Raw genomic sequence first — 21,678 nt, 5'->3', positions numbered from 1 at the left:
GGCTTAGCTCATGCTTTTAAAATCACAAGAAATGAGGTCTTGATCTTTGGATGATATCTTGTACATTATGTCACAAAAATAGCATTTCATCGGGCCATTCATACTCAAATCTATGTAGGAGGTATTGACCATGTACTCTTTTGAGTGAGTAATACTACTTAATCTGATTTATTTCTTTTAGCTCATGAGTCCATCTTTGTGTGGATGCGATTTGTCATCCACACTAAATCCTATAGTCGGTAGATTCATACTCACATCTATGTAGGAGGTATTGACCATGTACTCTTTTGAGTGAGTAATACTACTTAATCTGATTTATTTCCTTTTAGCTCATGAGTCCATCTCTTGTGTGGATGCGACTTTGTCACATCCACACTAAATCCTATAGTCGGTAGTCGATCAAAAGCTCCTTCCCTTTTATTTGATAATGCATCAAGAAATCTTTCCTAGTACGGTGTTGCTTAGGTGCAGGCCATTGCTTGTGTGTATTAGGCCACACACATACACTTACACATTGACATATACTTTTCCGAAGTCACTCAAAGTATATTTTATTTCATGCTTAGTGCGGTAGAGTTCTAAACCTTTTTCTGGCCAACTAGGATGCACGTGTGACCATTTGGACCCCTATGAGTGCAAGAGGAAGATGCAAGTGACGACATAAACTTAAATTATACGTGTGGCTTGGGGATGGTAGGGTGCTAGCATGCTAAGATCTTATAGGTATCTGTAAACAACCTTTGTCCATAGGATGTATCTGTGGCATATGATGACACTCACCAATATCACATGTAGAGAGATTATTCTAGCTCTCTCTTTGGTTTACAACAAGTACATGTCCGAGCAATAATTCAATAATTACTTGTACCAGAGTCAACGCAACACCAGTACCAGAGTCATGTAAGGGCTGGCTGCAATTGGCCGCCATCCGGGCTGATGTCGGCACCGCCGATTTAATGCTGCGTCGACATCCTGCTGATCCTGATGGACGTGGTGCAATGAGGACTTCGTCAGCTGCAGGATCGTCAACAATGACATACACATAGGGCGAAGGAGGGCATGTTGGTGATGCAGAATATTCCTTGCACGTATAAGTGTTTGCGGCAGGCGGAAGCGGAAGGCCGGCCTTCCCCTCCTTCATGGCGATCATGGCATGTTTCTAGGTGTGGAAGACCTGCTCGGCTAGGGCGACCACGCGGCGCGAGTTAGGGTACCTGCGCAGGCCATTGACGACCTTGCCGATATCCGTGGACTGTAAGAGGGTGAGAAGCTCCTGGTATTTCCAGTGGCACTGCGGCGGAGGGCAAAGTTGATAGGCAACCGCAACAGCAATGTCTTGGAGGGCCTCCAAAACAGCTTGAGGGTGCGCCTTGGCATGCAGCATGGACTTCTTTAGGATCAACACAGTGCTCTCTAGTTTTTCCATATCCAGAATATTGGCCGTTTTCTCTACTGCGCCATGATCCTGAGCACTAGGGGCTGCTGGCGCAGAGCTTATAGACCGGTGCCGTTGATTAACATGCTGTGTCATCATAATCTCCAAAGACACGGCAACGTTTTCAGTTTGCTTGACGGGTTGTCTTCGCGTTACAAATGTAAAACCCATTTCTTCACGTTTAATATATAGCCTCTGCCAAAGCACGCAGCCAAAAGCACGCGGCAATCTTTCACACACCCGCGGCTCACTCACGCTCTATTAACCCTTGAAAACCTATTGAAAAAGCAAGTGAGAGCCTTTATCCATTGCAATACCACTTCACAATGGTACATGGCCAAAAGCCCCATCTCCCTATCGTCCCCAAACTCTTGTTGCTACAAATGTCTTCTCGTTGATAAAACCCATTTTTTTCACGTTTAATATATAGCCTCTTGAAAATCATGTGCTCTAAGGCACCCCTAAAAAGCAAAAAACACACAACAATCTTCTCTTGGCTGGAACATTCCAACGATAGTAAAAAAAAAGTGGGGTTAATCTTAGATTAGCAGAGTAATCACACCTGTAGCTGCGAGATCAAAATGAAAATGGTCTTTTTCAGCGGGAAAATTTTTCACTCGGGATAAACAATGAGGTTAAGAGAACACTTTAATACCCATATAGCACCCCGTTCTCTATTTAATCATACCCCTTATTTGACTACTTATCTACAACTGTCTTCTCAAAACGTTGGTGCAGCCAAAGTGTGTCGATCCTGATAGAGGGCACAGGCAGTGATGTGTATGTTATAGATACATAGCAGAGAGCTAGAGCAGATGGGAAGAGCCTGAGCAGGCAAGTGACAGCGGAGATGAATGCTTTTTGAGGTTTTCTAGGCCAAAAAGGCTCCAAATAGGGCTTGACAGGGTGGCAAATGAAGGGGGGTCAAAGTGCCGTTTCTTGGCCCAGACATGTAGATCTTGAAGTACTAAAGGAATAGGTCCAGACGGCTCCTCAAATGGCAAGATACAGGGCTTTGGTGGTTGCAAATCTCATACGGACAAGCCAAGTGATGCCAAGTGGTCGAAGCCAGTTTGGGACTATGGATGTGTAGTGCTCAATTTATGGAGTGTGTCGGTCCTTTCAGATCGTCCATCAGACCTACGGATGCTAGGTTATTTCTAGATGAATTTTTGCCGGGGGCCAGGTTGAATCGGAGGCTCAATTTTTTGGCCGCCTCGAGAGATGTGCCATGTGATGATTTAGGAGCTCCATCAAGAATTGCACGTGTTGTGTGCAACAAGGAAAGGCCACGGAAAGTTACATCTTGCGAATCGGACATCAAGTCTATCGGATATTAAAATTTGAAAATGGTGGCAGTCGCCGATCAGGTGGTAGCAAATGATTTTCTCCAGTTTTTAGATGGCGTCGATTGAGGACACGGTAATGCCGAGGTGTGGAATAATATTTGAAGTCGGAGGCCGGCAAGCAACTTTTGGTTGGAATTTACGGTCTGGCAGTCGGATCACCGAGCACACTATGGCAAGGGGTTAAAGCAAGACTTAGAGAAAATGGTTTTTTAAAAAGGTTTTTGTGAAGGTTTTTGGAGGCTTGGGAAGGCAATTACCTGGGGCCTCCACATGGCGAGCACATGGTCCCACATGCGAGGACACAAGCCGAAGGCGGATAGTATATGGGCTACGCAAAGCGGCATCAAAGTGTGGGCGTGGTCTCTTGCACGTTGGGCTTGGTCGCTAGTACAGTGGCGCGCAATGGTGTATTTGGCATCGTCGCTGACGGGAGGAAGGTGATGAAATGGCAATCCATTATGCGGTCTCGTCCTGCGCTAATCTTTTGAAGGCAAGAAGCGAGAGCACCGACGGCGCGATCGGTGCCCTGCTTGCAGGAGGGAGTTTTCATGGGCAGTGTGGGGCCTCTCAAGGCAGGCCCATGAGGGTGCATCACATGCAAAAACGAGCGGTCCAAAAAATAGAGGAAAAAGATAAAAGTGGTGGAGGACTCCCACACGCCAAGGAAGAGGTCGACCTTTTGTATGAGAGAGGAGCAGTTTTGGAGGAAGAAGAGGAAGAGGAGGCAATCCCTGAGCATTAGAGGCGGAGTTCTTTTTGGGTGTAGGGCTTGAGAAGGAAGCCCTCCGACGACGGTGCAAAGGAGGGCTAGAGGTCTTTTTCAAGCTAGCGAAGACTCTTTTGTTTGCATTCTCAAGAAGAAAACCATTCCAAGGCGGCATCAACGATCTTCTAAACCCCTTGTTGCTCATCGTATTGGAGATGACTAAGCGATGTGAGAGCATGAAATTCTTGGAGTTATAGTAACCTTTCTGTCGTTAATTGAAGAAAGCCATAGCCAAGTTCAGTGTCATCTCTTTCCTTTATTTCCCCCTTCTCGTCTTTGCTCTTTTAAATTTTTGAGAAATTATGTCACCATTGCCCACAACCAACTATCACATCCACCATCTTCTCCACAAACAAACTTCTTGGCCCTTGCTAGCATCACAAGACTCTAAGTAGCAAGTGTGTCACTTTGGGCTTTAGTGGAGAGAATTGAAGCTTGGTTTTAAAAACCAAGCTCCCAGCTCAACCAAATCTCCCCTTTAGTGACACTATAAGTAGTACAATACTTTTCGCTTCATAAAAGACAAAGCCATAGTGGGTTTCGTCTTACTACACCAGGAGTCGTATCACTCCTAAACCAAAGTGTGACTACATAGTCTCTACACTACTCTCTGTACATGGATCATACCCAAATTCATGAGTCTCCTTCAATAACACAACCTAAGTTTCATTATACGTTATACGGGAAACGTATCATACGTCATATACGAGAGTATTTTATTTGACCTCACAATATATAGGCGTATTATACGTTGCTATGTCAGCAAAAACGGGCAACATATTTTTTTCCCAGTTTTTTGATTGAAGTTTTTCTCGATCAAAAGAAATTTAGAACAAAATATTTTTTGATCTAAGAATGTTTTGATCGAAAAAAAAGCATATATATCGGCAACGCGCCTTGCTTACACTAGTATTCTTCAAAAGGTATTCCATGTCAATAGTAGACCAAGAAAATAAAATTTTTTATAATTCAAAGATAATGAAGTTTAAAATAGTTTTAAAATTTTTTGATTAAAATGAATTTAATGATTTCTTAAATTTTGATTTATTCTTTTTTTCTAAAATCAAAATATGTAAGCTTTGTATGTTGTGTAGAGCTCAAACTCTCATTTATACAAAGTGTTTATTTTTTAGGAGTCACTTGCTACGTGCTTAGTTTATTGACATGTGGAAGTGAATTAGTGATATAATTTAGAGATCGCCGTTGCGTGCTGAGTGAACTCTCACATGAGGTTATCTGTCTGTAAAATATAATAGAATATAGGTTAGTTTTATTTAGGTAAGTTTGATTTTAACTTGCAGATACTTTCTCACCTCAAAGTGAACATAGACATAATTTTTTTTGTCCTGTGTAAAGCCATCACACTATGATCTCACTGGAATCAAAATATAGGAATATCATGTCCAAATACATTGATATTAAATTTTCTTTCTTTGGATTTCTACGTCTATCATATCGTGTGATCGTACACGTGCATCAACTACAGAGAGATAAGGTTTCAAAGATCCACAGTAGAGTGTCAGAACTTCATGTTCGCACTTAAGATAGATATGACAATCGTCAAAGTTTGCAATTAATGCTCATGTTCCAATGAGAATCAATTGGAAGATTTGATCAATATTATCAATTATCGTATGTGTAAAAGCTTTAAGCTTGCACTTTAGATAAATCGATACAGTGCAACGTGATGATAAGTTTTGTATGTATTGTTTTAAATAAGTGATTAAGATTATCGATTATCGTAATGTGTAAAAGCCAAAAGCTTCCACTTTAGATGAATCGATATAGTGTAATGTGATTCAGTATGAAAATATCTAAGTGTTTATTGCGCTGTTTTATCGCGTTTTATAGAGAGGAGATCCAAACTCAGCTAGATGAGAAGGAGAGAGGAGGGCAAGGGGGGGTTCTATTTAAAACATTACTGTGAGCTTTTTCGCGTTTTTTATCGATTATATTATTGTAAAGAATGAGGATGCAAGAGAGCTACACAAGACAAGCACAAAGCACAAAGCACACAGAGATGGAAAGCTTCTTCTTCTTCTTCACAGAAAAGAGAGTACAAAATGACTAAGTGCTAAAGCTGAAAAGTAGCACATATGTACATGCGGTCACTAAGTGTGAACTCGCTAGAAGCGTACTAGGCTGGCACTATAAGTGTAGTCCAGCTGTAGAATCACTGGCAGAGATCCTCCGTGTCGGTCACCTAACGTGCCAGTGAGTAAATGCCGTAAGCGGCCAAGACCCGTAGTGGATGCCAGCTCAAGGTGTAGAGCTCGACATCTCAACACTCCCCCTCGAGCTCTGCATGTCGCAGAGTCCAAGCATAGTCCGGAAACGTTGAAGCTTCTCAGCTCCGAGGGCCTTGGTAAAGATATCCGCTATCTGCTCCTCTGTGCTGACGTAGACCAAGTCGATGTCGCCCGCCAACACTCGCTCTCGAACGTAGTGATAATGGACCTCTATGTGTTTGGTCCTGGCATGGAACACTGGGTTCCTAGCCAACTGCATGCTGCTGAGGTTGTCACAATGGATGAAAATCTGCTGGTCCACCTGCACTCCCAAGTCCTCAAGTAATGTGCGTAGCCAAGCTACCTCGCACGCCGCAACTGCTGCACCTCTGTACTCGGCCTCTGTGCTCGATAAAGCAACCGTAGGCTGCTTTTTGCTGCTCCAAGTAACAGCAGCACTCCCAAAAGAGAACATGAAGCCACTCGTAGATCTCCTATCAACAATGCTACCTGCCCAATCTGCATCTGTATACCCATACAATGCTAATGGTGCATTTGCTGCATAGAACAATGCGTAGTCAAGAGTACCTTGCACATACCTAAGTGTGCGTCGTACTCCATCCAAATGTGGCTTCCTCGGAAGTTGCATGAACTGACTCTCCAAGCCTACTGTGTAGCTCAAGTCTTGGCCTTGTGATAGTCAAGTAGATTAGACTACCCACAATCTTCCTGTACATGTTGACATCCTCAACAACATCACCCTTCTCTGCACTCAGCTTTGCATTCACATCCAAGGGAATAGAAATTGGCTTACAATCAGCCATACCATACTTTGACAACATGTCCAAAGCTTACTGTCTCTGTGATAGCCATACACCCTCTGGAGTCCTGATCACTTCAATGCCAAGAAAGTAGCGCAACTCGCCTAAATCTTTCATTTCAAACTCCTTTTTGAGAAGACCCTTCACATGGTCAATCTCCATAGCATTGTCACCAACAATAATAAGGTCATCTACATATATGGTAATGACCACAATCCCCACATCACTCTCACGTACATAGAGTGAATGATCAGCATGAGCTCTCCTAAAACCAATACTGACAAGATACTTGGCAATCCTGTCATACCATGCTCTAGAGCCCTGCTTCAAACCATACAAAGCTTTGAGAAGTCTGCATACATAATCTGGGTAACCTGGATCGACATAACCAGGTGGCTGATCCATATACACTTCCTCTTGCAACTCACCATTCAAGAAGGCATTCTTTACATCCATTTGATGCATAATCCATCCTCTAGATGTAGCCACTGCTATGACAGCTCTCACTGTCGTCATCTTTGCCACTGGAGCAAAGGTCTCCTCATAGTCTATGCCATACGTCTGTGCATAACCCTTTGCGACCAGCCTTGCCTTGTGACGCTCAATGTTACCATCAGCCTTATGCTTGGTTTTATACACCCATTTACAGCCAATAGCTTTCTTGCCACTTGGCAATGGCACCAACTCCCATGTGTCATTTGCTTCCAATGCAGCCATCTCTTCATTCAGTGCATCATCCCAATGCACATTTCCAACTGCATCCTCAAAACATGTGGGATCCACATCCTGTATCACCTTAGCCATGTAGGCTTGGTGATGCGCTAGATACCCATCATAAGTCAATTTCTGAACTGGATTTCTGACTCTATTAGATCTGCGCGGTCCTGGGTCACTCCTTTGCCCTCTAGCATCTTCTTGTACTTTCCTTACACCAGGTGTCCTAACAGCCGGAATTCCAAATTCCTCATCAAGACTTTGTTCAGAACCATCTGAATCCATGTCTACATGTGAAAAACCTGATGATGCATCAACCATAAAGGGAGGTTCATCAACCTTTTCCTTTCCTTTTCGTGATACATTCCCTGTACCTGTTGGTGGAGTAACCTGCGTACGTAGTCTACCATTCCATGGTTTCTCAACAGAGCCACGAGAAGAGGACTCTTGTGGTCCACTCAAAACCTGTGACTGTGGCCTCACATTTTGTACAACCACATCATCTTTTACATCAGCCCCAATAGTGCCATGTGCATTACTGTACCAGCTGCTCATCTCATCAAAGACTACATCTCTGCTCACTCGTAATTCTCGTGTAGTAGGATTGTAGCACCTGTACCCCTTTTGTTCAAGGGAATATCCCACAAGAATACATTTCTCTGCTTTAGGATCCAATTTCCTACGCAACTCATCTGCTACATGCACGCAAGCTATGCAGCCAAACACTTTCAAGTGTGCCAAATCAGGCTTTGTACCTGTAAACTTTTCCTCAGGTGTTACATCATGCACCGCAGCTGTAGGTGTCCTGTTCATAATGTACACAGCTGTATTTACAGCTTCAGCCCAGAAATGATGAGGCATGTTCTTCTCATTCATCAATGCACGTGCAACCTCTGCAATGTGCCTGTTTTTCCTTTCTGCGACCCCATTCTGCTGTGGAGTATATCTGCATGTAAACTGCCTGTGTATACCATGCATTCGCAGAAAATCTGAAAAATCATTGGAGAAGTACTCTCCCCCTCCATCTGACCTCAATGTCTTGATTTGCATATCTGTCTCCTTCTCAATCATGACTTTGAAGTCTTGAAAGTGACCAAACACTTCACTTTTGTTACGCATGAAGTAGACCCATACTTTCCTTGTATGGTCATCAATGAAAGAGACATAATACCTGCAACCATGTATACTTGCAGTATCGGTTGGACCCCAAACATCTGTGTGCACCACCTCAAGTGTCTTTTTACATACATTGCGCTCATGTGGAAATGAGCCCTTTGACTGTTTTCCAAATTGGCATGCTGCACACACTTTATGCATACCATCCACCTTGAATTTGGGCAAACCTTTTACAATCTGTTTTGATTGCATGCTGCGCAATCTCTGCTCATTGACATGGCCAATGCGTTTGTGCCAAATGTCAACATCAGCCACAACACATGTGCCCTGTGCAAATAATGCAGCTTTTACCTCAGGCATGTCTACATTCAGCGTAAACATTCTGCCCACACATTTGCCCTCTGTGATCAACTTACAGCCATTCTGGAAATCTTCTACATAACAGCCATTTGGATTGAAGCGAACCTGCAAACCCTGCTCAACCATTTGTCCAACAGAAACAAGATTCTTTGTAATGTTTGGGACATGAAGTACATCTGCTAAGTACTTTGATTTCCCACTCTTCGTATTTAGAGGTATGTCCCCTACATGAGCAATGGGGTGAGCTGTGTCATCTCCTGTTTGCACATAGCCTGACACATCTGGTTTGCGCATATCGCTAAACCACTCTCCACGAGACGTCATGTGATTAGAGGCACCTGAATCCACATACCAAACATCATCTTGGGTGGAATTCTCTGCAACCACTCTCCACGAGACGTCATGTGATTAGAGGCACCTGAATCCACATACCAAACATCATCTTGGGTGGAATTCTCTGCAGTCATTGTATTCATTACATGTTGCATAACAAACATGCGCTCGTTTTTTCTGTCATCTGCATCTCTGCTAGTAGATGCATAGTTGCCCTGTTCTCTCTTTCTACTTGCTTTTCCCTTTGGACAATCACATGACATGTGACCTCTTTCACCACAAGTCCAACATTCTCTACTATCTGGAGTATGTTGCTGCCTGCTTGATCCTGCACCACGACCTCTTTGACTCCCCCTGCCTTGAGACTAGTTTCCCCTGCCACTTGTATTGTTTTGATTTGATTGACCTTCCAGAAATTGGCCCCTGCAACCCCTTGGGCCTCGACCACGACCTCTACCCCTACCTCTGTTGGAGTTAGAATAGAAGGCCTGTTCAGAATTATTTCTGCCATGAGAAGAAGATGTGTCAAGGTTCTTCTCCTCAAGAATAAGCATAGAAATCAAATCTTGGAACACGGGGATGTCGTCTCTTGTATTCATGGAAGACCTAAAATGTACATACTCATCTCCTAGACCATCCAAGCATGCACGGACAATGTCATCGTCTTCCACTGAGACTTTAATAGATCCAAGAGCCTCAATGATACTCTTGATCTTCAAAGCATAATCATTGATGGAGAGGTTGTTCCTCTTAACCTGATTTAGCTCCGACTTTAGTTGAAGCTTCCTGGCCTTGGTGTTCACCTCGAACACTCTGCCTAAGTTTCTCCATGCAATGGCGGGGGTTTCAGCATCCTGTAGATAGCCCATCATGCCATCTGTGATGCTCATAGAAAGCCAATACATCACTTTGCTCTGGCCTTGTTTCCAGTACCTCAAAGATTTCCTTTGTTCTGCTGTAGCATTTGCCTCGGGAATCTCTGGTTCCTTTTCATTGTCTCCTTCTACATAGTCCCAATAACCTTTTCCTTTTAGGAAATTTGTTATTCTGAACTTCCATGCAGGGTAGTTATTTTTCTCAAGCTTCTCAGTAACAATCTGACTGAAACCGTCAGACATCTTGAAGCACTAAGACAAAATAGCTGCAATCTGCAAAAACCTGCAAATCTGCTGAACCTGCTATCGTGGTTCTTGTAACGCTTTCTACACTCAACGAGTGTCCACAATCAAGCGTACATACAACCACTGTACTTGTACAGTAAATCTCTGTATACTGCACTTTGGAGACCTGTTCAGAAACTTGTGCGAACGAAGGGATTGTGATGCTCTTGCTCTCTTAGCCTCTCTTGCCTGCACCAGGCTCTGATACCATGTAAAGAATGAGGATGCAAGAGAGCTACACAAGACAAGCACAAAGCACAAAGCACAAAGCACACAGAGATGGAAAGCTTCTTCTTCTTCTTCACAGAAAAGAGAGTACAAAATGACTAAGTGCTAAAGCTGAAAAGTAGCACATATGTACATGCGGTCACTAAGTGTGAACTCGCTAGAAACGTACTAGGCTGGCACTATAAGTGTAGTCCAGCTGTAGAATCACTGGTAGAGATCCTCCGTGTCGGTCACCTAGCGTGCCAGTGAGTAAATGCCGTAAGCGGCCAAGACCCGTAGTGGATGCCAGCTCAAGGTGTAGAGCTCGACATCTCAACAATTATCACGTTTATTTCCAACAAAAAATTTAGCGCCTAAACTTTCAAATTCTGGCTTAAATATCCCCCCTTCCCCCCTCTTCCAATTTTGGTGTTTCCCTCCTCTCAATAAAAATTACAAAATATTGTATGAAATTTTTAACTTTAAAAAGAAAAGAGAGAGCGAGAGAGAGAGAGAGAGAGAGAGGCGGGGGGTGGAGGAGGGTGATAATAAGACTACACTTGGTTACAACTAATTTAATCACTGTCACTTGATTAACATAATTGAACATGTTCTCAAAATTAGACAGAGAAAGAGGGGGAAGAGGTAGATGAATGAATTACACGACCAAAAAACTTCACAATTGTAAAATGTTTATGAATCATCTTCCAAAAGATCCCTACATGAGGCATCATCCAATTCTTAGTCCATGGATCCTAAAGCAATAAAGAGAGAACAGAATTGTCGTTTGTGGATGCATTGGCTTCATTATCTTCGAATTCGTCATCCTCCATCTCATCATCTTGATCATCATCATGACAATCATCCTCGCTAAGACTTGACGTCGCTCGACTTGATTCATTGATCTGCCTTTCCTCTGTCTCCACCTCATCCAAAGTCGGAGGTGGAAGAGGGTCAAATATGGTCTCCACTTCATAAGTGAAAAAAATGGTTGTCCCTCGAGGTGTTCCGGGAGTTACAAACCAAAGTTTTGGTTGGTGTATTGGCTGGGATATAGATGATCTATAAAAGAGAATCTCAAAGTGAGTATCAATGCTACAAGAAAATAAGAATAAAAAACATACATGCCACTCACTTGCTCACAGTTGCGCGGTAAAACTAAATTGTCATACCTCCCTGTGTGATGCACACTAGAGTCCACCATGTAGAGGTCATTCTCATGTAGTCTAGACACATTTGCAAACCACTTCACTCAAAGATGAAGGTATGAAAGGTTCCAAAATTAACCTTTAGTATCCTTTCAATAGTTCCACATTACCTGGCTTCATCACCGTCTGTGTCAAAGTTGCCCATGATGGCACAATCCATGGTGGTTCTACGCTCGTCAATGTGGCACGTACGAAAGTGATGACTCTTTGACCACATAGAGTTAAAGGAAAGGCACCACATGTGAGGCATTGAAGGATCAAATTGTGCCAAAAACTCTTAGATGTAGACAAATGCCTCTTGCACGATCCACCCTTCGGCCATAGATGCCTCTGGTTGAGATCGTAGCCGCACAAAATCTTTGAGAGTCTTTAAAAACCTCTCTAAGAAGAACATCCATCGTGCGTGTACTACTCCACATATAGCGATCTCCTCTACCACTAAACCAAGAGTTGAATTTGACTAAGAAACTTTGATCGAGGAAATGCATCCTCAATGGCACACACAGTTTCTGTTGCAAGTGTTTGAGCAGCAAGGATAGCATCTATTTCAATTTCCTTGGAGCTCACAAATCTGCAAGAAAACACACAAAGATACATCAAGTGCTTGTTTGCAATTATTGTGTACATAAGAAAGGTGTAGTTCAGTGGAGTCTTGTGGTGTACCTTACTAGCTCTCCAAGTTTGAAAATTGCATGATCCTGACTTTCTTATCGCAACATATACACATACTCACCGGAGGATTGAACTACGATGTAAAATAGGGGAAGGGAAAGTGAGAGAAAGTCATACACACAAACTATAGAAAGAATAGGGATAGGGACATTACCTGAAGCATCTGCTGCCAATCATGGGACTTCAACCCATACAATTGAACGCTTCCACCTTTCTTTGCTTTTGTGAAAGCTCCCTTTAGCTACCTCATGTATCCTGTTGGTGTGCGAATAGAAGCAATGGTACCCTTCACTTTGTCTAATTCTTCTTTGGCGAGGATCCATGATACTTTAGGAAGCACAATATTTCCATTGGGGACACGGCATGGAGTAGCAAAGTCAGGGAGACGTTTCAAAAGCCTCAAATCCTCCCTTGCACCCAAAGAGTCCTTCTTGCCAATAATGTGGTCCCATAGTGTGAGTCCACCATGTAGAGGCCATTCTCATGTCGTCTAGACACATTTGCAAACCACTTGCACTAGAAGATGATGGTATGAAAGGTTCTAAAATTAATCTTTAGTATCCTTTCAATAGTTCCACAGTACCTGGCTTCATCATCGTATATGTCAAACTTGGCCATGATGGCACAATCCATGGTGGTTCTACGCTCGTCAATATGGCGTGTACAAAAGGGACGACGATTTCACCACATAGAGTTAAAGGAAAGGCACTACAAAATAGGAAAATATCTTTTATGAAATACAAATTAAAGATAACACAAAAAAAAAAATTACAATATGGTTTAGGTATATGAGTACTCTACCTATGGTACGCAACCTTGTCCATACTCCCATTCTTTGTTGCTGATGTCTTTTCCATGTGCTTTTGCTTCCATCATTCTCTCATGAATCCACTCCGCACTAATGAGATCTAGGAAACATGCAAGGTGTCTAGGCACTAGGGGTGACCTCCTTCCTCCATGTGCTTGTTTCCATGCTTCTCTCTCTTGCAAACGCCTTGCCTTTGCCACTGTCCACAAGTCCACCCACTTGGTCATAATCTTTGCATTGAGAATATAAAATTTATTGACCACTCGGGATAGATTCATATCTATGTTAATTATTTTTCCCTTTCCACTTGGCAAGTGTGAATTCATCCTTGCATCTTGCTTGTCTAACCACATGCGAGGCATTGAAGGATCAAGTTGTGCTAAAAATAGCCTGATATATAAACAAATGCCTCTTACACAATCCACTCTTTGGCTATACATGCCTCTAGTTGAGATCATAGCCGCACAAAATCTTTGAGAGTCTTTAAAAACCTCTCTAAGAAGAACATCCATCGTGCGTGCACTACTCCACATATAGCGATCTCCTCCACTACGTGAACCAAGAGTTGAATTTGACTAAGAAACTCCGATCGAGGAAATGCATCCTCAATGGCACACACAGTTTTTGTTGCAAGTGTTTGAGCAGTAGGGATAGCATCTATTTCAATTTTCTTGGAGCTCATTAATCTGCAAGAAGACACACAAAGATTCATCAAGTGCCTGTTTGAAACTATTGTGCACATAAGAAAGGTGTAGTTGAGTGGAGTCTTGTGGTGTACCTTACTAGCTCTCCAAGTTTGACAAAAGCATCCTTGACTTTCTTGTCCCAACATATAAACATACTCACCAGAATAATGAACTACAATGTAAAATAGGGAAAGGGAAAGTGAGAGAAAGTTAAAAACAAGGTAGGGCCGAGAAGTTGGTTGTTTTGAGCAGAAGCAAAGAGAGGAAAACTCTCCAAATTCAATCACTTATACTTGCATATTGAAGGCGTATGGCACGATCAAAGAAGTAATGCGGGCGACAAATTCACGCTGATATTGTTAGTCAAGGGATGTTGGACAAAGATGTTGTGCAAGGCCTTGCCTTGCACAAGGTGCATGCCAAATGAGGTGCCCTTTGAGAGCTGCCCAGAGATGTCGTGCTTGGCATTGCCTTGGCCGGCATGTGTATCCAATGGGGTGCCCTTTAAGGGCCACCCTCCCAAGATTATAAATTAAAGTGGCCAACCACATTGAGTCAAAAGTGGCCACCCGCCATTGAGAAGACCGCCCTCCCAATTAAACCCTTAGGGGGTGTGAAGCCAAGGGGAAAAAAGAGCATGGCGATGCTGCACGCAACGAACAACAAGGAGGGGGGGGGAGGATTATGCTCGCACGGGCTGCAGTGATGCTCGGGACACAGCAAGCAAGAGATGCGAATTGGAGTGCTCGCCAGGGTGCACAGATTTGGCCCCACTGTCGTCGAATTCCCCGTCGCTCCGTCCTCCTGCTGCCACGTTAGCAAGCACACTTTCCCTTTCCTACTAGCAACGACAGTACCGTCGTTGCTTAGGAGGGAAAAGGAGCTATTTTAAGGGAAAAAAGGGCATGAAACAAAAATGGGGTATTGCATGACGAGGAAAGATGGAGTTTGTGAGGGTGATGGGAGAAGAAGTTAACGGGCATGCAAGGAGGGCAAGAGGAAGCAAGGGCTTCGAAGGGCAATCTCCTGCTCTCTCTCTAGTCCCTGGTTAGGAGCAAAGGAAGGTCTCTCTCTTTCATGTAGGTTGAAAAAAGCAAGCAAAGGGCTCTCTTTCTCATGCGTGAGAAGCAAAGAAGGACTCTCGTGTTGAAGAAGAAAGCAAAGGCTCTCTCTCTCGTGCTTGAGAAGGTGAGGTGAAACAAAGCAAGCAAAGGGAGGATCTCTTTCTCTTGTCCTCGGATCAAAGCAAAGTTAAGCTCTCTCTCGTTCTCGGAGTAAAGAAAAAGGATCTCTCTCTCTCTCTCTCTCTCTCTCTCTCTCTCTCTCTCTTTCTCTCTCTCTCTCTCTCTCTCTCTCTCTCTCTCTCTCTCTCTCTCGTGCTTGAGAAGGAGAGGATCTCGGAGCTGTTGCATGAAGGTGGCATGAGCTCAAAAGAGAAAAACACAAGGCAGGCCAAGCGAGTGTAGCGGCCAAGAAAGGGATAAAGCTTCCGATAGCAATTGAAGAGTAGGAGGAAGTTAAAACTTGAGAATGGCAATTAAGCCAGTGCAAAGCATAAAGAGCAAGAATATGCATAATAATTGATAATAATTGAAACATGAGAGTTGAGGCAGTGAGGAAAATTGAGGCAGTGAGCAGAATTATAGTTTGTAGAATCCAAGGGCAGTTGAGGCAGATAAAGCAACAGGAGGGAATTTCCATCACTTCCATCATCAACTAGAGATTGATTAAACAGTCTGTTAAGTCTCGATGCCATTAACGGCCTGATTAATCGTGTAAAACGGGATCTTAAACTCCTAGTTAACAGATGATTCAAGTGACGGTGCTGTTAACAACCCACCTTGGCAAAGGATTAAGTTGTTCTCAAAACATTATTCAATTAATTGATGGTCATGGTGATTACTAGATCTTTAAATGTCTCTTGTTCTCTCTCTTTTACACCTACCACAACCAGAGGCCTGGCGCCTGCTTGACTCACGTTTTAAACACATATCCCCTGACACAGCTCCCTGGTGTGCTGTGACAACGTGCAAGCCATTCTTGGTAGTTAACAGTTTGTTGTATACATTCAATTGTTTTGTTGCGAGTTATGAGTGGTCCACAGTAGCAAACTCCTTTAATATGGCCAATGTGGCTTAAGTTGATGGTAGTCCATGATTACATCATTATCTGTCGAAGACATCATTGTTTCATTTGCTATTTGCAATGCGGTCTTTTGAAGTATCATATGGTCAAGTTGATTGATTTGTTCATTGACTAGCATATTTTGTTTTGTATACTCTATAATATACATCTCCAAGTACTCGTTGCTTTGGATCAGATCCCTCATCTGACAGTCTATGTGGGACGCATGTCTAACCTCACCATTCTATCTTATTGCAGTATTAGCGAGAACCATGATTGATTTGTCAAACCATGGGACCAAGTTGACTTGACTAGTGCATAGAGGCTACAAGAGGTTGTCAATATCTGGAAAAACAACTAACAACTCACATCTAACTCAAGCTACACTCAAGTGACTGAAATCACCAAAAGCCAATCGATCATCGGCAAGCAAATCACATCCGTTACATCATGAGATGACATCCAAATGTAACGAAACTTCTAGGACAAGTTTATAAGACCTAAGCACACATGCCTATGGTCTCAAATCCCACTTTAGGTCAAGGTCCAAAATCGCGATTATTGTGACAGCAGTGGATTTTTGACCTAGTCGTTTTTGACCAAGAATGCATCTAAATGCTTAGCAATGATGCCCCAATACCCCGCCTATGCTTAGTTTTCATTTTAAAAGTGTAAATGCCTAGTTATGATGAAATTAGGCCACGGGCCACCGATGCCAAATGCTACGAAATACTGTGAATGGCTTATGTCAATGCCTAGAGCTCTTACGTGCGGTTGGAATGCAACAAACGCATTTGCAATGTGACAACCGGAGAGGGAGTAGGAAGCACGAGAAGGAGAGAGGTGAACACTGTTAGCTCACGCTATGTATTTCTTATCCAAAAATTTGTAACAAACTTACAAAATTTGGCTTTTATACCTTAGCCAAGCTTTTTGGGTGGTCAAAAGTGATAATCTGGAGTTCTACCAAAGTTGGGAATTGAATGGCTGATACAATCTGTAAGTTTGTAGCCCCGGCTCATTAATTACAAGGTTTATCAAGAAAACAGGAGTTACAATATTCTCGATTTATCAAAATAATAATTGTTTTTACAAGGAGAACTCCGAAAAATGGTGTCCACGTTAGCTTGCTGCTAACATTCCCCCCCTCCTCGCCTGTGTCGTCCCTTGACACAGCTTTATGGGCTGAAGTAATCTCGGGTTGACGGCGGGCGAGGTGGTCCTTCAGTGCTTCCAGTTCTTTTTCATATCTGACTTTGTGTTCTTTGTCTGGCACCTGCAAAAACTAGATGGTGACATTGTTTTTGAGTTCTACTGCCGAGTAGCCGACAAATCTGGTTGTGAGGTTGCTTATCACCGGCGCAAATATCTTCGTTTGCCCGGTGAAAAAGCTAGTGTAGAAGGCCTTCTCAAAAGCTAGCATATTGTGCGAGGGCAAAAACATGCATCGGGCGTAAAAGCCATAAAGAACTTCCTTTGAGGGCTGCCCACTTATATCATAGCAGAGGCCTTTGTTTCCTTCCAAAAATGAGAGCCATGGGGCTCCTGTCTGCTCAGGATCATTGAAGACTTGTATGCAAGTAAGTAGCATCCTACAGATTTTGTAAAGCATTGCGCAGGAGAGATCTGACAGACTTTTGAAGAATGTCATGGCGCCCATTAGGGTTTTCACCATGTATTCTTCTGTTGCTTGACCTCTCTCGGGAGTTGGTAGCCTGGGAAAGTTTAGCCATGTTGGCCTCTTCTTCTTCAGTGATTCGTGTGCTTGCCATGTCCTTACTCGAGCTACAAGACAAAATGTTGGATCTTTCTGTATGGCTGCAGGTGCTCTCGTGAACAGAATCAAGTATCTTAGATTCTTGTTCAACCATCTTAGCCACCACTTCGAGTGGTCTTGATCTGCGCCATCTTCTTGCATATCTCGGTATAATCTTTCCTTTACCTGCAAGAGTTCAACCTTGATGAGAGGGTATGGCAGGGATTGTTGGTGCCATTGGGCATTGATTTGATTGGGAGTGAATTGTGTGACGTTGATAGAGTGTAAAACTCTCAACTCCCAATCCATACTTGCCTTCCACTGCTCATCTACCTCCAAGGCAATCTTCTCCTTTAGTGCATCTTCTTCAGCCTTTGACAGCTGGGCCATCGGCACTGTGTCTTCCTTTGTGACTTGGATTTGAAAATCTTCTCGCCCACTCGACTCTACTGTAGAATGCGTCTCAAAGTCAGCAAATGAGACCGAGGGAATTTCCACTTGGGGCGGCTCTAAAGTGCCTGCCTCCTCCTGTATATCTGGCTTTCCATCTCTGAGGAGTTGGTTTACCCTTTTCAATTCTGCAATCTCTTTAAGGAGATCCTCCTCTCTTTGGACCCGCATGAGCGCCAGGTCTCTACGTTGTGACTGCTCTAGCTTCAACTCCAGCTCTAAATCTATGTTTTTCTTTCAAGTGCTTTATACACCTCATATGTTCCCTTGATCGAGGCCACGGCTGGATTTTCTCTTAATTACCGCAAGAAAGTGGCCTGATCATTAATCATTTGTTCCGAATACTGCAATGATGCGTTGGATACATCTAATTGTACTTGAATCTTTTGAGCGGATAGAGAAGTGGTGAGAAGTTCATTTGTCACTTCTGTCAATTGCTCATCTTTCAATTTGCAGGCATCAGATAGATTAGTTAGGAGGTCACCCAACTCCTCCATTTCCTTCTGCTAGCTGTCTCGTGCTATTTGATGTTGTTTTGCTTTAGTCTTGAGCTCTTGTATTTTCCTTTGGAGATCTATAATTGTAGCCATTCTGCCGTCGATCTTGCCTTGAAGAGCATCGATGACCATTTCTAATTCTTTGGCTTTAGTACTACGGTTAAAGGCTGTTGAGCTGAGTTTCTCTATCATGACTTGCATCTGCCTTGCATAATCGTTCATTTGTACAATGACCTCATTATTGGACTGCCACTCCTCTTGTCTTGCTAGTTCGGATGTGCCGGCAGCCTCTTGTGTTGCTCCTTGCTGTGTTGTTATTGCTGGTGTTTCTATAGAGGTGGTTGCTTCTCCTTTGCCATCCTGAGGTTTTGAAACCTCGGCAGTTTCTGGCTGAGTGGAGACAACCTGTGTAGTCTCAACCCTTATAGTTTCTTTAGTTGTGGGCCTTCCTGCCTTCTCAACGTCGGTTTTTTTCCTCATGTATAGTGGTTTGATCCTTTTCTTTATCTTCTTCTTTATTAGTTTCATCTGTCGGCTTGTGAGTTTCCTTGGCTGTCTGTTCTGGTTCTGGTTCAGCTTCCTTTTCTTTATGTTGTTTAGCGTGGTCAGTTTGCTATTTAGCTTCCATTTGGTGGGTGAACTGAAACTCTATTGCCTTGTCAGTCTCGGGCTCTTTAGTGGTCTCTTAGCCTCGCGGTGATGATGGTGGAGTGGGCATCGGCTGATCCTGTTGTTCCAGCGGCGGTGAGGTGGGTCGGGGAGATGCTTGGATTTGCTCTTGATTTGCCGCATCTTCAGCTTTCTTAGCCGCTTCTTCCACCTCTTTCAGCTTCAAGGCCTATGCCTCTTCGTAGATTCTTTCTAAATGATCCTTGGGATCCTCAGCCTCTTTCCTTGAATGATGTTTCGTTCGAAGTCCCTTCAAGCCGGTAGGTATCCACTTTTCTGGGTCTTTTCCTCACTTGCCTGGTGCGTTGATATGCCTGTTTTTCTCTTTCAAATCTTGCTTGCTTTTGAGCTAGCTCCTCTTGGTGAGCAGCCACATCTTTTTGCTTCATTTCTTCCCTCCTAGCTCTTTTTTCTTTGTTGTCAGAGCTTTCACTGCTATGCTGCTCGGATGAACTGTCATCGGATTCATCACCTGATTTAAATGATTGCTTACCAGATCTTGTAGATCTTGCAGAGGATGGAGCGGCCAAGATCCATGTGTTCTGATATGGGGCAGGCGAAAGATTGTCGGCCATGCCGATGGCATGATAGGCTATTCTCGTCAAGACTTCAGGTGCGCCCAAATAGGTTATCTTTCCCTCCTTCTTGGTGGCCTTCAATGTTGTTAACACATATTGCACGTGGTCCACAGGTTGTCTGGTGGTTGACTTCAAAAATTGTGTAAAAGTGGTGTCCACACGTGATTTGGTGTAGTGTACCTTGGTGGCCTTTTTGCCAGGAAATGAAAATGTTGATGGTACAGACGGGCTGGCTCTTCCACCGGCTTGTGGATGAGATCGACAAATGTAGCCGCAATTGTTTCCTTTGTAAACGTGCCCCCTATTTTTCTATCTCTTGCCCGCATGGTCATCCCTTCAGTGGGCAATTTGAGTGCCTTTGCCACTATTTCCTTTGTAATCACAACCTCTACCTTATTTCCTTGGTTGTCTGAGATTTGAGCAGTTCCGTGTTCCTTGATGGTGAACAAAAGCTTGTAAGCCTTCTGAAAGTCTACTCCGCAGGGCTCTTGTTCATAGAAGTGTCGGAGTCCCAACCTGTGGTTAGCCTCTTTGGTCTCTGGCTTTGCTGCGACATCATAAACCTCTTTGGGCAAGAGCTGAAACTTCACCGAATGCCCTTCTTCACTCTTAAATCTACCTGTGAAGACCGTGGTGTGGTGTTCTTCTAAGTGCTCCTTAGAAAGATAAGATGCCTTTATTGACACGAGGTCCAATTGATACGGTGGCAGTTCTTGCAGTTTTTCCTTTTGATTTAACTTCTTCTTGGCCTTCTCCGCAGCTTGCATTGCTCCTGTTCAGTGAATAGAGTGCAAAGTTAGCAGAGTTGTCAGATTTTTCTCCAAAACGTCCTTTTAGACTGAAATACTGATAATCTGGTCCAAATTGCTTCAAATCAATTTTTGAACAAGCAAAGATGCATAAAATCATACAAGGAACAAAACTGTATGGTCAAAACAATTTTTTTTAACCAAAGTAAATAATCGCGATTATTTACAGCTGGGAAAATTTTCAACTTTTCTGCAATTTTGGCTTTATAGGCTTGAAGCAAGTGCCAATTACATGCTCTGAGGGAAATTTAGGCTCATTTGGATGTACACGGTGGAAATGGTACCAGATTTTGGCTTTAGGTCTCTGAAACAGACTACAGGAGATATAAAGGAAATTTGAGATTTTGAAATCCAGATTGACTCAAAATTGTATAGTGGGCTCATCACATCATGTACTTTGGATGTATGATGACCAATTTTCCAAATTGCCCCATTTTGGCTAAAAAGTAAATAATCGCGATTATTAACTTTTCTTCCCAAAATGACATTTTTTGGCATAGATTGGTTCTAGGCATGATATAGACCTTGGTTATGAATTATGAGGTGATTTGGATCAAGATAAGTTGTTCATAACCCAAATTTTGGCTTTCACAGACTTCTTTGCGTTTTTTGGCAGTTTTGCAAGTAATGGGTGGTCATTTTGGCTCATACTTGATTTTTGGCATGTGATAGGTGTGTACACATGATACGTGAGGTGAATTGATAATTTCCATGCAAAAATGTTGCAAAAGTAAATAATTGCGATTATTTACTACAATGACAAAAACTTTGCAATTCACATAAATTTTAACCTAAACATGTTTCATACACCTAATACAAGTCAAAAATTGAATTTAGTGAAGTTTGGTCATGCCGGCATCACTTTATGCTCTGTTGACTGTGAAATCACCGTCTTTTGTGACTACTCTGTCTGTTGGGTTGGTCTGTCAACT

The 21,678-nt window shown here is 43.1% G+C and overlaps 1 pseudogene; it reads right to left on the bottom strand.

The window, feature by feature from the left end:
* Positions 1-1,025: 1,025 nt before the first annotated feature.
* Positions 1,026-19,170, bottom strand: LOC147465061 (uncharacterized; annotated as a pseudogene).
* Between the last annotated feature and the right edge of the window lie 2,508 nt (positions 19,171-21,678).

This window comes from Adiantum capillus-veneris, chromosome 1 (genome assembly GCF_014529385.1).
Source record: "Adiantum capillus-veneris isolate H3 chromosome 1, ASM1452938v2, whole genome shotgun sequence".
Lineage (NCBI taxonomy): Eukaryota > Viridiplantae > Streptophyta > Polypodiopsida > Polypodiales > Pteridaceae > Adiantum > Adiantum capillus-veneris.
This window is presented reverse-complemented; position numbering and strand designations above follow the sequence as displayed.